This window comes from Pelodiscus sinensis, unplaced genomic scaffold (genome assembly GCF_049634645.1).
Source record: "Pelodiscus sinensis isolate JC-2024 unplaced genomic scaffold, ASM4963464v1 ctg36, whole genome shotgun sequence".
NCBI lineage: Eukaryota > Metazoa > Chordata > Testudines > Trionychidae > Pelodiscus > Pelodiscus sinensis.
In genome coordinates this window covers 2,303,681-2,320,061 of record NW_027465931.1, presented here as the reverse complement: position 1 = coordinate 2,320,061, position 16,381 = coordinate 2,303,681, and positions in this window count along the sequence as shown.

The window sequence follows — 16,381 nt, the reverse complement described above, 5'->3', positions numbered from 1 at the left end:
GTTCAAATGTGCCTGGTGGCGGTTACACTGACATGGCCACTGACACTTGCCCGCTGGCTTGCTCTGGGGCTTCTTGCCACCCTGTCCTGCTGGGCCAGCTCCCTCTTCTCCCCCACCCAAGGCACAGAGCTGAGATCACTGCCCCCCCTGAGGAGCAGTACAGACAAGCTGCATCTAGACTCGCAAGTTTTTCTGCAAAAGTGGCTGCTTTTGTGGAAAAACTTGCCAGCTGTCTACACTGGCCGCTTGAATTTCCGCAAGAACACTGGCGATCTAATGTAAGATTCCTAAATTAGCTCCCATCATATTATATGTATAGTTGGAGTTATTTTTTCCAATGTGCATTAGTTTACATTTATCCACATTAAATTTCATTTGCCATTTTGTTGCCCAATCGCTTAGTTTGGTGAGATCTTCTTGAAGTTCTTCACAGTCTGCTTTGGTCTTAACTGCCTTGAGCAGTTTAGTATCGTCTGCAAACTTTGCCACCTCACTGCTTACCCCTTTCTCCAGATCATTTATGAACAAGTTGAATAGGATTGGCTGTGACTACACTGAGCCATCCATCACGGTCAATGGCCAGAAGCTCGATAATGTGGACAGGTTTACATATCTTGGCAGCACTCTATCGAAGGCAGCCAACATCGACGAGGAGGTGAATACTAGAATCGCCAGAGCCAGTGCAGCTTTTGGAAGGCTTCAACTTAATGTTTGGAATCGAAGAGGCATTAAGACTGAGACCAAGCTAAAAGTCTACTCGGTGGTTGTCTTGCCCACCCTCCTCTATGCTTGTGAGACCTGGACTGTATATAGTTGTCATGCGAAAAAGCTGAATCACTTCCACCTGAACTGTCTATGGAAACTGCTGAAGATAAGATGGCAGCATAAAGTTCCAGATACTGATGTTCTTCTACAGGCTAATATGACAAGCATTCACACCATGCTTTGCAAGGCACAACTCAGATGGGCTGGCCATGTTGTGCGCATGTCCGATGATCGATCGCCCAAGAAGATGCTCTATGGTGAATTACAACACGGCAACCGATCTCTTGGAGGTCAAAAGAAGAGATTCAAAGACACCCTTAAGGCCTCCCTTAAGAACTGTAACATAGATCCTGGAAACTGGGAGAGTATTGCTGATGATCGTTCCGCCTGGCGCAGACAAATACATGATGGTGCAATAGCCCACAAACAAAAGAGACTGTGTTATGCTGCAGAGAAACGTCTTCTTCGCAAGTCCAGGGCTGGTATCTTCTCTTGCTCCGGTCGGCAGTCCGATCTTCCATGTCCCCACTGTAACCGTCAATTTCGGGCTCGGATTGGACTAATCAGCCATCTCCGAACCCACCCACAACTAAACTGATGACACCGGGTTGTCCTCATCGACCTCGATGGACGAACAGCATTAGAGCAGGGAATTACTATCCATAGCGATTCTATGGAACATGTTGATTCATTTCAGATTTTTACTTCATTTGATTCTAAATTTTCTTTCACATATAGAGCCCCTCCCCCACCCGCACGACCTGTTCTGTCCTTCCGATATATTTTGTACCCCGGAATGATTGTGTCCCATTGATTGCCCTCACTCCACCAGGTTTCTGTGTACCTATTTCTGGCGGGGTAGCCCCACCACCCCCGGAAACCGCCGCGGGCCCGTGGCAACCCGGGTGCGGAGCCGGAGCCGTACCAGGGCGGGAAGCCCCGGCCGAGCCAGGACGGGCGATAGCGGCACCCGGACCCGGACGCGGGGACTCCGGGGGGGGCGGGCGCCTGTTCGGGACGGCGCCGGGGGTGACGTCACCAGCGCGCCCCGGGGGCAGGATGCAGGCCGATGACGTGGGGCAGCCCATCATCTCCCAGCGCCCAGCGGGGAATTTAAAAATGGACTCTGGGCCAGGAAAAGGGGAAGGCCTGGGGAAGGGAGGAGCGGCCCTGGCGAAGGCGGACGGAACCAGGTACTGGCGGCCCTGGGTGCAGTTTAACCCGGGGGGTCAGGGCTAGAGGTAGACTCTGGCTGGGGGGGAAGAAGCGGCCCAGGACGGTGCCGCGGAACCCGTGAGCGGGGGAGTTTAGGGTTCCCAGACCCCCCCCCCCCGTTTTGAGTGAGGACAGGCATCCTGACTCTAGGGCCCTGGGTCGGGGTCCGGAGCGAGGGCGGGCCCGGACCCCCTTCCCCCCAACCAGCCGGGTAGGTTGGTGCGCGGCCTGGGCCTTGAGAGGCGCAACGATACCAGGCATAATTGGAGTTATATTGGGACGAGAGGGGCGACCAGAGAGGAGGGTTATCGAGGGGAGGGGGTTCCCCCCCCCTTCTCCGCTGGGGCGCCTTACACGTGGTGGAGAATGTGGGTAGGAAAGACCCCGAAATAGGGGTCCAGGGGGAAGGTAGTGAGGGTTAACGTAGCCCTGGTTTCTAGGGGAACATGGAACCCAATAAGATTCTGGAATGGTGGACGGAGACCCAAAAGGTGCAGCAGCAACAACAGATGCAGGCCCTGCAGCAGCTCCTGACCCAATTCCAAGAGCGACAGGACCAGGCGGCGAGGGAGTTGCGGGGAGCACCAGTCGGGGTCGTAACCGGGTCACCGGGAGCGGGCGAGGAGATTGGGGCGCAGTTGCCCATACGCCTGACTAAGCTGGGACCGGAAGATGACCCAGAGGCATTTTTGGTTACTTTTGAGCGGGTGGCCACCGCGGCCAAATGGCCACAGGAACATTGGGCGACCCTCCTCGCACCCTATCTGTCGGGACCGGCCCAGCTGGCATACCGGGGGATGTCGACCTGCGACGCATTATGTTACTATAAAGTTAAAGAGGCGGTCCTCGACCAGCTAGGGGTCACCCCGGAGACACATCGACGGAGATTCCACGAAGCTAGATAGGACCTACAAGAGCGACCGCGGGCCGTGGCTCAGCGGGTGAAGGAAGCAGGCACGTGGTGGCTCGAACCCGAGAACAAGACAGGGACCCAGGTAGCCGACCTGGTCATCCTGGAGCAATATATCCATATCCTCCCCACGGAAGGGCAGCTATGGGTACGCCGTCACCTACCGGAGACCCTGGACGAAGCCGTAACCCTGATGGAGCACTTCCTAGCTGCGGAAGGGGTGGAAGGAAAGGTGACCGGCGGCCTTCAGCGGGAGCCCAGGAAGGGTGAGCCAGCCACACCGAAACCCGTCGGACCCATGCGCGGTGGAGAAGGGCGGCGAGGCCCCTTAGGACCCCTCCCAGAAAGGAGGTTGGCACCCCGGTGGAGCCGGCCATCAGGCGAAGCCAGGGTAGACCGAGCGACCGATACCGGACAGGGGGTCTCCACACAGGAAGGAGCACCAAAGGTGGTTTGCTACCAATGTGGCCAGGAGGGACACTACAAAAGAGATTGTACCCTGATGGATTGCACCTTCGGCCAGAGGCGAGGGGGTGGACCGGACAGAGGAGCAGCGAGCCCCGCACAGGTAACAAGGAAAATATGGGTCAATGGGAACCCCGTAGAGACTATATTAGACTCGGGGTGCGGGCAGACCATCGTCAGGAGGGATGTAATATACCCGGTTTGAGCGAGGGGCACCCCCATAGCTCTGCGGTGCGTCCATGGGGACGTTCATTATTACCCCACGACGCGAGTACGGATAAGGGATGGGGAGCTAGAGGAGGAATGCGTGGTAGTGGTGGGCCCCAAACTGACATACCCACTCCTGCTTGGGCGAGACTGGCCAGGTTTAAAGAGACTCTTAAGCCAGTGGGGCGGGGCAAACACCGCTGCGAGGAATGGGGAACCCGAACAGGGAACACTGGTAGCGCAGGAAGAAGAGGAACGGGAAGCTCCGGGCCCACAACCAATAACTGAAGGAACCCCGGCGTTCACACGCCTGCAAGTGGAAGAGGGAGATTTCCTTACACAGCAGCAGGAAGACCCCACCCTGTGGGCCGCCTGGGCTCAGATTCCAACGACGGATGAGCCCCAACGGGAAGAGCCGTCAAACCAACCCGGGGGGCCCCGGTTCGAGGTAAGGGAGGACCGCCTGTACCGGGTGTCGCGGGGAGACCTTCCCGGGGAAGAAAGGTGGCAGCTCCTGGTCCCGCGGCCGTACCAATGGAAGGTCCTGGAATTAGCCCATGAACACCCGTGGTCTGGGCATTTAGGGACGGAAAAGACTCAACAGAAGGTATTACAGCGGTTTTACTGGCCCGGGGTATACCAAGAAATTAAAAGCTTCTGCACCTCCTGCCCACAGTGCCAGAAGATGTCCACGAGTCGAACACCCCCGGCCCCGTTGGTCCCTCTCCCCGTGGTCGGGACCCCATTCGAACGGGTCGCATTGGACCTGGTGGGGCCCCTTGATAGATCAGGGCGGGGGCATAGCTACATCTTAGTTATCGTGGACTATGCCACGCGCTGGCTGGAGGCGATTCCCTTGAAGAAAGCCACGGCCCCTATAATAGCAGAGGCACTGATAAAACTGTTCTCATGGGTCAGGTTACCCAAAGAATTATTAACAGACCAAGGGACAAACCTAACGTCCAAGGTGATGACAGATTTATGTAAGGTTTTGCAGATCAGAAAACTTCGGACATCAGTGTACCACCCTCAAACGGACGGATTAGTGGAACGTTTTAATCGCACCCTAAAGGGGATGTTGCGGAAGTTCGCACAGGACGACCCTCGCGAATGGGACAAGCTACTCCCGGCCCTGATGTTTGCTGTGCGGGAATTACCCCAGGCGTCCCTGGGATACTCCCCATTCGAATTACTATACGGACGGCGACCTCAAGGAATTCTGGACCTCGTGAGAGAAGGGTGGGAAGCCACCACTTCCACCGCCCTAGGGACCGCCCAGTACGTGAGTAAGCTAAAGAAAACCCTGCACGAATTGGCGGGGTGGGCTCAAGGGAACCTGAAAAGAGCACAGGAAGGGCAGAAGGAGTACTATGATAGGAAGGCCCAGATGCGGGAATTTGAGCCAGGTGACCAGGTCCTCCTGTTACTGCCCAGCGGGGACTCTAAATTGCTAGCCCACTGGCAAGGACCCTTTCGGGTATTAAGAAAGGTAGGGCCCGTAGACTACGAGGTGCGGGTGAATAGGAGTAGGGGGGAAATGCAGATCTATCACATGAACCTATTAAAGAAGTGGAACCCACGGGAGGCCCTCTTAGTCGACCCACGGACAACAGACATTGAATTCGGCCCATGGGGGGAGCTGGAGGTCAGGGTGGAGGGGAGCTCCCCCACCCAAAACAGGAACAGTTATACCGCCTTCTTGAGTGGTTTAGAGAGGTGTTGACAAGTCGACCCGGGCAGACCACCCTGATACAACACGAGATAGAGATGGAACCCGGCAAAGTAGCGCGGGATAACATGCGCCCGCTCCCCCGGACGCTGTGGGATACTGTAAAGGAGGAGCTCCGAGCCATGTTGGGGTGGGGAGTGATACGAGAATCCCATAGTGAATGGCGAAGCCCCATTGTCCTAGTACCCAAATCCGATGGGTCGACGAGGTTCTGCATAGACTTTAGAAAGGTGAATGCCATCTCCCGCTTTGACGCATATCCCATGCCGCGAATAGACGAATTGCTGGGCCACCTTGGAAGAGCCACCTATCTGTCGACTCTCGACCTGACAAAGGGTTACTGGCAAATCCCGTTGTCATCAGAAGCACAAGCGAAAACGGCTTTTGCCACTCCCTTCGGGCTGTACCAGGTTAGAAATATGCCATTTGGACTACATGGGGCCGCAGCTACATTTCAAAGACTCATGAACCGAATTTTAAGAGACCATCAGGACTACGCGGCCGCGTATATTGACGACATCATAATATTCAGCGAATCCTGGGAAAAGCACTTAGAACATCTGACTGCGATACTGGAAGCCCTAAGACAGGCAGGGCTAACGGCCAACCCAAAAAAATGCCAGTTTGGGAAAACAGAAGTTTCATACTCGGGGTACACAGTGGGGAGAGGGAAGCTCCGACCCTTGGTAGATAAGGTGTGGGCCGTACGGGAGTAGCCCACCCCAAACACAAAAAGGAAGGTAAGGCAGTTCCTCGGCTTGGCGGGCTATTATAGGCGGTTCATAGCTAACTTTTCATCGTTAGCCGCCCCCCCTCACAGATCTCACCCGGAAGGGACAACCCGAGAAAGTAAGATGGACGCCGGCCTGTGAGGCAGCCTTCCAAGAGCTGAAAAATCGGTTGGTATGCGCTCTAGTGTTATCGCAGCCAGACTTCGATAAACCTTTTATCTTACAGACCGATGCATCAGAGGCGGGACTGGGGGCCGTACTGACACAGGAGGAGGGAGGTGACGGTCACCCTATCTTATATCTGAGTCGCAAACTCTTTCCCCGGGAAAAGGGGTACGCGACAATCGAGAAGGAGGCCCTGGCCCTGAAGTGGGCAATCGATTCATTACGATATTTTCTTTTAGGGGGTAAATTTACCGTGGTGACGGACCACGCTCCCCTACAATGGATGCAGAACATGAAAGAGACGAACCCTCGGATCTTGCGATGGTACCTCAGCCTACAACCTTACCAATTTCAGGTGACGCATCGGGCAGGAACCGCGAATGGCAATGCGGACTGCCTGTCACGAATAGCCGAGACTCCGGGGGAAGATATGGTAAGGAGAGCACAAGACTTGAGGGGGAAGGTGTGTGGCAGGGTAGCCCCACCACCCCTGGAAACCGCCGCGGGCCCGCGGCAACCCGGGTGCGGAGCCGGAGCCGTACCAGGGCGGGAAGCCCCGGCCGAGCCAGGACGGGCGATAGCGACACCCGGACCCGGACGCGGGGACTCCGGGGGGGGCGGGCGCCCGTTCGGGACGGTGCCGGGGGTGACGTCACCAGCGCGCCCCGGGGGCAGGACGCAGGCCGATGACGTGGGGCGGCCCATCATCTCCCCATGCACAGCAGGGAATTTAAAAATGGACTCCGGGCCAGGAAATGGGGGAGGCCTGGGGAAGGGAGGAGCGGCCCCGGCGGAGGCGGACGGAACCAGGTACTGGCGGCCCTGGGTGCAGTTTAACCCAGGGGGTTAGGGCTAGAGGTAGACTCTGGCTGGGGGGGAAGAAGCGGCCCAGGGTGGGGCCACGGAACCCATGAGCGGGGGAGTTTAGGGTTCCCAGACCCCCCCCCCCCCCCGTTTTGAGTGAGGACAGGCGTCCTGACTCTAGGGCCCTGGGTCGGGGTCCGGAGCGAGGGCGGGCCCGGACCCCCTTCCCCCCAACCAGCCGGGTAGGTTGGTGTGCGGCCTGGGCCTTGAGAGGCGCAACGATACCAGGCGTAATTGGAGTTATATTGGGACGAGAGGGGAGACCAGAGAGGAGGGTTATCGAGGGGAGGGGTCCCCCCCCTTCTCCGCTGGGGCGCCTTACACTATTATATCAGTATCCTCCTTTAACACGAGGCACTCTAGTTCACCCATCTTATTATTTAGACTTCTAGCATTTGTGTACAAGCACTTTAAAAACTTGTCTCTGTTTATTTGTCTGCCCTTTTCTGATGTGTCAGATTCTTTATGTGACTGTTTTTCTTCCGATCTGGCCCATACTTTATCTTCTTCCATCCTCTCTTCCTGACTAAAACCGAGAGAATCTCTATCAATAGACTCTCCTCTAAAAGACGTCTCAGTCCGATCCACGTGCTCCTCCGCACCAATCGGCTTTCCACCATCTCTTAGTTTAAAAACTGCTCTGCGACCTTTTTAATGTCAAGTGCCAGCAGTCTGGATCCACTTTGGTTTAGGTGAAGCCCATCCTTCCTGTATAGGCTCCCCCTATCCCAAAAGTGTCCCCAGTTCCTAATAAATCTAAACCCCTGTTCTCTACACCATCGTCTCATCCACGCATTGAGACTCTGAAGCTCTGCCTGCCTACCTGGCCCTGCGCGCGGAACTTGAAGCATTTCAGAGAATGCTGCCATAGAGGTCCTGGATTTCAGTCTCTTTCCTAGCAGCCTAAATTTCGCCTCCAGGACATCTCTCCTACCCTTCCCTACGTCATTGGTACCTACATGTACCACGACCACCGGCTCCTCCCCAGCACTACACATAAGTCTATCTAGATGTCTCGAGAGATCCGCAACCTTCGCACCAGGCAGGCAAGTCACCATACGGTTCTCCCGGTCATCTCAAACCCAGATATCAATGTTTCTAAGGATCAAATCTCCCATTACTAACACCTGCCTTTTCCTAATGACTGGAGTTCCCTCCCCCGGAGAGGTAACCTCAGTGCGAGAGGACATCCCAACATCTGGAAGGAGGGTCCCAACTATGGGAAGGTTTCCCTCTGCTTCCGTTGGCTGCTCTCCTTCCCTGAGCCTTTCATCCTCCTTAACAGCGCAGGGGCTGTCTGACTGGAGGTGGGACAATTCTACAGTGTCCCAGAAAGCCTCATCTATGTACCTCTCTGCCTCCCTCAGCTTCCGGGATTTGGAGGCCAGGATGGCTGAACTGGAGAAGCTGAGGGAGGCAGAGAGGTATGTTGATGAGGCTTTCCGGGACACTGTAGAACTGTCCCACCTCCAGTCACACAGCCCATGCTCTGTTAAGGAGGATGAAAGGTCTCTGAGGGCCAGGAGCTCCTTGTACCGAATGCACGCATACATCACCTGGGCAGGTAATCATACGTGCTACACTGGGTGCAATGAACAGGATAGCCCCCACTCTGCTGCTGGGCTTCTGCCTGCATTCTCTCCTACAGCTACCTAGGTTATTGAAAGGGTTTTTATTTAAATCAGGAAGTTTTGATTATAGTTTAGTTTAAAGGTTTTAAAGAATGTCAAATGTACCTCGGCCTCTTCCCACTCCCCTTCCAAACTCCCTCTCAAAACTCCCTGTTTGCTGCCTCTGGTCGCTGACTCTCTGCTTTATAAAGCCCTGGCCTTCCTGATAGCTCTGCCCCTTACTAAGGCTCGGCCAATGAACAGAGGCTTCTAGATTTCAAACCTTTAGAAGCTCACAACTTCCAACTGCCGGCCACAGCACACGCTCCTTCCAACAAACAAACAAACAAACAAACAAACACAAGCTCAGCACACAGGAAGTAAACCCCAAACACAAACACACACTACAGACAGCCACTTACCTCAAGGGTCCCGTATTTGCTCCTCCTTTACCTGGAGCACTCTTTCTCAAAACTCCCTGTTTGCTGCCCCTGTTCACCACAGTGGTCCATTTTACAATGTCGGGACCCCGAGCTCTGGTCAGGTCAGTCAAAGGGTATGCCCTGGAAGCGAAGTTGGGGATGAATCTGTGGTAATATCCAGCCAATCCCAGAAATGCCCTGACCTGCTTCTTTCGGGCTGGTTGGGGCCAATTTTGTATTGCTTCCACTTTGTTGAGTTGGGGCCTCACTACACCCCTTCCCACAATATACCCAAGATATTTGGCCTCGGCTAGCCCGATTGCACACTTTGCGGGGTTCGCCGTAAGTCCAGCTCTCCTTAGGGTTTCCAACACAGCCTCTACTTTCTCGAGGTATGTGTCCCAGTCAGGACTGTGGACAACAACATTGTCCAAATAGGCAGCTCCGTACTTGGCATGTGGCTGTAATAGCTTGTCCATAAAGCCTTTGGAATGTCTCAGGAGCCCCATCCAAGCCAAAAGGGAGGACTGTATACTGGAAGATACCCTCCAGAGTTGAAAAGGCCGTCTTTTCTTTGGCTCCTGGGGCTAGAGGGATCTGCTAGTAGACCTTGGTCAAGTCAAGGGTGGATAGAAATCGGTGCTTGCCCAGTTGGTCAATGAGTTTGTCTACCTGTGGCATGGGATAGGTATCAAATTTGGACACCTCCTTTAACTTTCGGAAGTCATTGCAAAATCAAAGGCTTCCATCAGGCTTGGGCACCATAACAATAGGACTAGACCACTGGCTATGTGACTCTTCAATTACTCTGAGTTTCAGCATTTTCTTGACTTCAGCTCGGATCTCCCCTTGTTTTGCCTTGGGTATTCAGTATGGCTTAATATTCACCTTCACCCTGGGATCGGTGACGATGTCAAGTAAATCTCCGTAGTCCTGCTAGGCTTTGTCGAAAACACATCATGATTTCACTCAATCATGTCAGCTACTTCTGCCTGTTGCTCCGGGGCCAGCTCAAGGGATATTCCCACTTGCCTTTGTGGGCTTTCCCCTTGGGGTTGTGACCCCAGAGAAACCAATGACACTTCTCTGTCTTGCCAGGGTTTCAACAGATTGATGTGATATATTTGCTTGGGCTTTCGCTGGTCAGGCTGGCAAAGCTTATAGTTTACCTCTCCAACAGCTTCTATTATTTCATATGGACCGTGCCACAAGGCTAGGAGCTTACTCTCCGCTGTTGGTACTAGCGCCATCACCCGGTCTCCCGCCTGGAACTTCCGGGATGTTGCTCACTGGTTGTAATAGGCCTGTTGGGCCTCCTGCACCTTCTCTAAATGTTCCCGCATTATGGGGGTGACTCTGGCTATACTGTCCCTCATCTGGAGCACATGATCAACAATCATAGAATCACAGAATACTAGTACTGGAAGGGACCTCGAGAGGTCATCGAGTCCAGTCCCCTGCCCTCGTGGCAGGACCAAATACTGTCTAGACCATCCCTGATAGACATTTATCTAACCTACTCTTAAATATCTCCAGAGATGGGGATTCCACAACCTCCCTGGGCAATTTATTCCAGTGTCTGACCACCCTGACAGTTAGGAACTTTTCCCTAATGTCCAACCTAAACCTCCCTTGCTGCAGTTTAAGCCCCTTGCTTCTTGTTCTAGCCTCAGAGGCCAAGATGAACAAGTTTTCTCCCTCCTCCTTATGACACCCTTTTAGATATCTGAAAACTGCTATCATGTCCCCCCTCAATCTTCTCTTTTCTAAGCTAAACAAACCCAATTCTTTCAGCCTTCCCTCATAGGTCATGTTTTCTAGACCTTTCATCATTCTTGTTGCTCTTCTCTGGACCCTCTCCCATTTCTCCACATCTTTCTTGAAATGCGGTGCTCAGAACTGGACACAATACTCCAACTGAGGCCTAACCAGCGCAGAGTAGAGTGGAAGAATGACTTCTCGTGTCTTGCTCACAACACACCTGTTCATGCATCCCAGAATCATGTTTGCTTTTTTTGCAACAGCATCACACTGCTGACTCATATTCAGCTTGAGGTCCACTATAACCCCTAGATCCCTTTCTGCCGTACTCCTTCCTAGACAGTTGCTTCCCATTCTGTATGTGTGAAACTGATTGTTCCTTCCTAAGTGGAGCACTTTGCATTTGTCTTTATTAAACTTCATCCTGTTTACCTCAGACCATTTCTCCAGGTTGTCCAGATCATTTTGAATTATGACCCTATCCTCCAAAGTAGTCGCAACCCCTCCCAACTTGGTATCATCTGCAAACTTAATAAACATACTTTCTATGCCAATATCTAAATCGTTGATGAAGATATTGAACAGAGCCGGTCCCAAACAGACTCCTGTGGAACCCCACTTGTTATGCCTTTCCAGCAGGATTGTGAACCATTAATAACTACTCTCTGAGTACGGTTATCCAGCCAGTTATGCACCCACCTTATAGTAGCCCCATTTAAGTTGTATTTGCCTAGTTTATTGATAAGAATATCATGTGAGACCGTATCAAATGCCTTAGTAAAGTCTAGGTATACCACATCCACCGCTTCTCCCTTATCCACAAGACTCATTAGCCAATCAAAGAAAGCTTTCAGTTGGTTTGACATGATTTGTTCTTTACAAATCCATGCTGGCTGTTCCCTATCACCTTGCCACCTTCCAAGTGTTTACAGATGATTTCCTTAATTACTTGCTCCATTATCTTCCCTGGCACAGAAATTAAACTAACTGGTCTGTAGTTTCCTGGGTTATTCTTATTTCCCTTTTTATTTCCTTTTTTATACCACTTTCTTTAGCATATTTTTATTGAATAGTCTGTGCCCCGCTGTGTTATTTTCCCAACATATATCTGGATAGTTGAAGTCCCCCATCACCACCAAATCTTGGGCTTTGGATGATATTGTTAGTTGTTTAAAAAAAGCCTCATCCACTTCTTCCACCTGGGTAGGTGGCCTGTAGTAGACTCCTAGCATGACATCACCCTTGTTTTTTACCTCTTTTAGTCTAACCCAGAGACTCTCAGCACTTCCGTCTCCTATGTCCATCTCCACCTCAGTCCAAGTGTGTAAATTTTTAATATATAAGGCAACACCTCCTCCCTTTTTTCCCTGTCTGTCCTTCCTGAGCAAGCTGTACCCTTCCATCCCAACATTCCAATCGTGTGTATTATCCCACCAAGTTTCTGTGATGCCAACAATGTCATAGTTGTATTTATTTATTAGCACTTCCAGTTCTACCTGCTTATTACCCATACTTCTCGCATTTGTATATAGGCATCTAAGGGTATGTCTACACTACCACCCTAGTTCGAATTAGGGTGGTTAATGTAGGCAACCAAAGTTGCAAATGAAGCCCGGGATTTAAATATTTGCATCATTTGCATCTTACCGGGCGCCGCCATTTTTAAAGCCCCGGTAGTTCGGACTCCGTGCCCGCGGCTACACGCGGCACGGAGTAGGTAGTTCGGATTAGGCTCTCTAATCCGAACTACCGGTACACCCCGTGTAGCCGCGGGCACGGAGTCCGAACTACCAGGGCTTTAAAAATGGCGGCGCCCGGTAAGATGCAAATGATGCAAATATTTAAATCCCGGGCTTCATTTGCAACTTTGGTTGCCTACATTAACCACCCTAGTTCGAACTAGGGTGGTAGTATAGACATACCCTCAGATACTGATTTGATCTTGCCTCCCAGTTTTGCCCTGACCCTCTTCTCTCTCTGCCATTATAGCCCACACTCCCTCCCAGTTCTGACCCATCTCCCAGGTCTCTATGTTCTTCACTTACCTGTGGGCTTTGCTCACCTGTCCCCGTTGAACCTAGTTTAAAGCCTCCTCACTAGGTTATCCAGTCTGTGTCCATATAGGGTTTTCTCGCTCCTTGAAAGGTGAACGCCATCTCTCCTTAGCAGACCTTCCTGGAATAGCATCCCGTGGTCGAGGAATCCAAAGCCCTCCTGGCGACACCATCCTCGCAGCCAGGCATTCACCTCCAGGATGCACCTGTCTCTGCCCGGGCCCCTGCCTTTGACAGGAAGGACTGAAGAGAATACCACCTGCGCTCCAAACTCCTTCACCCGTACTCCCAGAGCCCTGTAGTCACTCTTGATCCGCTCAGTGTCACACCTCGCAGTATCATTAGTGCCCACATGGATGAGTAGCATGGGGTAGTAGTCAGAGGGCCGGATAATCCTCGGCAATGCCTCCATAACATCTCGGATACGGGCCCCCGGCAGACAGCATACCTCCTGAGATGACATGTCAGGGCGACAGATGGGCGCCTCCATCCCCCTCAGAAGAGAGTCTCTGACCACCACTACCCTACGTTTCCTATTCGCAGTGGTGGTAGCAGACCTCCCAGCCTTGGGGGTATGAGGCTTCTCTTCCTCAACCTAGCCACCTCCTCCTGTAGCTCTCCCACCTGCTGCCTGAGAGATTCCACCAGCAGGCACCTTTCACATTAGATGGTCCCCCCAGCCTGGATATCAGTAAGTGGGAATTGCAAGCCACAGTCCATGCAAAACCACACCAGGATCTGGGTAGAGGCATCCATGCTCAGGTGCTCTGTCTGGCTATAGGCGCAGGCGGAGGAGACAGAAGCAGTGCTGGCACAGGTGTTGCGGGTCTTCGTGACCATCGTAGGCCTCCCTCTGTCAAACTCCCTCTCAAACTCCCCTGTCTGTCTCGCTCCCCTGGACGCTCTGCCTCTGGCTTTTAAAGCCTACTCGCCTAGGTCAGGCCTGCCCCCTTGTCAGTCACACAGGGGAAGGCTGACCAGATGCAATCAAGGGAACAATCAAGTGAACAAAGGTCAGGCACTCAGTCCCAACTGCCACAGCAGCTGAAACTGAAGTCACCTGAAATCAGAATGAAAATTAAAATTCAAACAGTCGAGCAAACTCACTCCACCAACAGCTAGTACTCTTACTCTCACCTGGTAGCTTGTTCAGCGGTGGGATCTCTTGCTCTCCCTCTTAAACTCCCCTGTCTGCAGCCCCCTGTCCGATGTTTCTCCCAGGGTTGGGCTGCTCCTCCCAGGCTTCTTGAGCAAGGTCCAGTATGCCCCATGGGTTACACCCATACAAAAGCTCAAATGGGGAGAACCCAGTAGAAGTTTGAGGGACTTCCCTACCACGAACATGAGGTATGGCAGCAGCGTATCCCAATCTTTGCCATCCTGGATTACCACTTTCTTTAGCATATTTTTTCAGGGTCCTGTTAAACCGCTCATCAAGACCGTCGGTTTGGGGCTGATAAACCGACATCCTCAGGGACCGTATGCGGAGCACGGCACACAAGTCCTTCATGAGCTTGGACACAAAGGGTGTCCCTTGAATTAGCTCCCTAGCAATTGTCTTGGATAGGGTATTGCGTAGGGGCACTGCCTCTGGGTACCAGGTGGCATAGTCCACAACAACTAATATGCTCTGATGGCCCCATGCAGACTTCTCTAGTGTGCCAATTATGTCCATAGCAATCCTTTCGAAGGGGACTTCTATGATGGGTAGGGGTACCAGTGGGGCCCTCAGATGTGGTCGGGGCCCATGTAACTGACATTCAGGGCAGGAAGCACAATATCTCTGGACTTCCACATAGACCCTTGGCCAAAAGAACCTCCGGAGAATGCAGTCCAGGGTCTTGCCCACCCCCAGATGTCCTCCAAACAAATGATAGTGTGTTAACTCCAGTACTGCCCTGTGGTGCTTTCGAGGTACCAAGAGATGTTCCACCTCTTGGTGCTGTATATGGGCTACTCTATATCGTAGGTCCCCCTTAATTATATAGTAGGGCCCAGTGCCTTTGTTCCTTCCCTCCACTGGGACCCCATTAACTTCAACCACATCCTTATGGACATTTTGATAAACTGGGTCATTGGCTTGATCCTGCCCAAAGGTCTCCCTTGGGGATCCAACCTGTCCAAGCTCCAGGGAACCTACCCCAGTTTCCTCCCCTGATGAGCGGAGTCCTGCCTTGGGCTCACCGCGTTCTGGGGTTTCCGTCCTAGTAGTTGGGTAGGCTCCCCCCCCCCCCCCAAGTGCCTGTTTCCAATTCTGGGCCAAAATCCTTGTCCCCAACCTCTTAGCTGCCCTCCTCTCCCACTTGGTCTTCCGGGGTTTCCCGGTCACTGAGAACAGGTCCTGGGAGAATTCATGGAAGGCCGGGAGGGAGCTATCTTCTCTGACCCAGTCCCATGGCAGCAGGTCATTAAATCCAGGGAAGCACTGGAATGGGTTACCTAGGGAGGTGGTGGAATCTCCATCCCTAGAGGTTTTTAAGTCTCGGCTTGACAAAGCCCTGGCTGGGTTGATTTAGTTGGGATTGGTCCTGCCTAGAGCAGGGGGCTGGACTTGATGACCTCCTGAGGTCTCTTCCAGCTCTGATTCGATGATTCTGTGAAGTCTTGTCCTATGACCACTGGGTACGGGAGCCTTGGGACCACCCCCACAGTCACACTTGTGACCAGCCCTTGTACTTCTAATTTCAGGGGGATGATGGGGTAATAATTAATGTCTCTGTGTACACATGATATCCCAGTGCGTTTGGCTTGGGTCAGCTGTTCCTGCCACACTAGCTTCCCTGAGACCAACGTAACTGCGCTCCCGGAATCTACTAATGCTGTGGTTTCCGCCCCATTCATTTTCACTGGTCGGGTGTACTGATGGGAGGGCCATTGTCACGCCTGAAAGGTTGATCAGGGTACAAGGGTCTTGTAGGTTCCCCAGGTCACATTGCATGGGCTCTTCTAAGTTGAGGCATTGAGCCACTATCTGCCCTATTTCCCCACAGGCATAACATCTATACCCTGGGTGGGACACCCCCCTTCTCTTTGGGCTGTTGGGTCTTGCACCCTGGCCCTCTCCAGCCCAGCCCCTGAGTTCCTTTGCAAGCTCTGGTCGCTCTTCCATCTCCTTTCTCCCTGCCTGCACTCGGTCTGAGGCATCAGGGGCACGGGTCCTCTGGGTGAGGGTTCACCTCCTGTTCCAACGCACCTCGTCCCTGGGGCTTTGGGAAAGTTCCTTGGTAGTCAGCCTTCTCTCCACAAGAGCCACCAACTCATTGAACGTTGCGGGGTCATTCTGGCCAACCCACTCCCGTAGGTCTGGAGGTAACCCCCTCATATACCTGTCAAGGACAATCATCTCGATAATTTTCTTGGGGTTGTGGATGTCGGGTCACAGCCATTTCCGGGCCAGATGGAACAAGTCAAATAATTGAGTTCTGGGTGCTTGGTCATCCTGATATTTCCATTTATGGAATCTCTGGGCTCTCACCACGGATG